At 39.6% G+C, this 1,897-nt stretch overlaps 1 protein-coding gene across 3 annotated transcripts in view; it reads left to right on the top strand.

Moving 5' to 3' along the window:
- Positions 1-1,897, top strand: part of CAV1 (caveolin 1, caveolae protein, 22kDa) — a 45,027-nt gene that overhangs the window by 7,909 nt on the left and 35,221 nt on the right. The window lies entirely within an intron of this gene.

A 1,897-nucleotide genomic window follows, 5' to 3' on the forward strand; every position in this document is an offset into this window, starting at 1 on the left:
GCACTCTTTTTTATTTTAATTTTGATTTTGTCGATATACAATGTGGTTGATTATTATGGCCCATCACCGACACCTCCCTCCCTCCTCCCTCTCCCGCCTCCTACTCAACAAAGTCCTTTCTGTTTGCTTCTTGTAACAACTTCAAAGGATTGTAGTTGTTATATCTTCTTCCCCCCCCCCAACCTGGTTATTTTTTGTGTGTGAGTGAATTTATTTATTTATTTTTAGCTCCCACCAATAAGTGAGAACATGTGGTATTTCTTTTTCTCTGCCTGACTCGTTTCACTTAATATAATTCTCTCAAGGTCCATCCATGTTGTTGCAAATAGCAGTATTTCATTCGTTTTTATAGCTGAGTAGTATTCCATTGTGTAGATGTACCACATTTTCCATATCCACTCATCTGCTGATGAGTTTGTCCTACTTTTAAACATGATGCTCTATGATGAAATGCCCAGAGACAGCTGGTCTCTAGGAGAATAGGGTCTGCCCTTTGCGGTCCTGGATCCTTCCATGACCCTCCTGCTGTGTTCTACTTTTAAACATGATGCTCTATGATGAAATGCCCAGAGACAGCTGGTCTCTAGGAGAATAGGGTCTGCCCTTTGGGGTCCTGGATCCTTCCACGACCCTCCTGCTGTGTTTGCAGTGGGGAATGGTCAGGGGTGACATCTTCATACAAAGAAGATTTATGCCAAGCTACACACACTTCTTCTTCCACGCTCCACATACCATATATATGGATCATGTATATATATTATCTTCTTTGTTATACTCTAAGGCCCTAGAGAAAAAGATCTGCAAACTATGCGTCTTTTAAAAGAAGTTCCTATGAAAGAAGCTCTCAGCCCCTAGAAATATGCCTAACACATAGGTACTCAGAAGTGGAAAGAGTATTGTGCCAATATAAGATATTTTTGTGACATTTGTAAGTTTCTTCTCTGCAACTTGAATGTAATGATTCCTAAGTATGCATAGGCACAAAATATACTTTTTTTTTTTTTTTTTCAATTCTGGCTACATTTTTAAGGGGTTTTAAAGTACAAACAGCTGCAATAGTGAGCAGCATCTGGAAAGTCCAGTAATTTCAAAAACCACCTGCTTATGCATCCTGCCCACTCACATCCATAAAATAACAGACACTTTCATATTCCACATGAAACTGCTTTTTAGTTTGTCCTACTTTTTTTTTTTAATTTTTATTTTGTCGCTATACAATGTGACTGATTATTATGGCCCATCACCGAAACCTCCCTCCCTCCTCCCTCTCCCCCCTCCCACCCAATTCAACATAATGAACTAATGCTTTCATGACCTGTTTCAACTGGAAAGCATTCCAGTCCCACTGAACACCAAGGAAGATGATGGGATGGAGGGTACTAGGTCAATCAATTGCTCTTCCTCAGTGGTCCCTAACAGCTGGGCTCATAAATAAGGAGCAAAATTGTATGGCTCGTAAAAACTTAGACACCAGCCCTAAACATATGTTGGGCAAGTTATTTTGTGTTTCTATGCTTCAGTTTCTCTAACTGTACAGAAATGAGTGAGAGTCATTCTCACATAATAGCACTCCCTCCCTCCACCCCCCCCACCTGTTGCTTGTTGTAACAACTTCAAAGGACTGTAGTTGTTATATCTTCTCCCCCGCCCCGTTTTTTTTTTTGTGTGTGTGTGTGTGTGTGAATTTATTTATTAATTTTTAGCTCCCACCAATAAGTGAGAACATGTGATATTTCTTTTTCTCTGCCTGACTTGTTTCACTTAATATTATTCTCTCAAGGTCCATCCATGTTGTTGCAAATGGCAGTATTTCATTCGTTTTTATAGCTGAGTAATATTCCATTGTGTATATATACCACATTTTCCGTATCCACTCATCTGATGATGGACATTTGGG

This window comes from Galeopterus variegatus, unplaced genomic scaffold, assembly GCF_000696425.1.
Source record: "Galeopterus variegatus unplaced genomic scaffold, G_variegatus-3.0.2 Scaffold89, whole genome shotgun sequence".
Taxonomy (NCBI): Eukaryota; Metazoa; Chordata; class Mammalia; order Dermoptera; family Cynocephalidae; genus Galeopterus; species Galeopterus variegatus.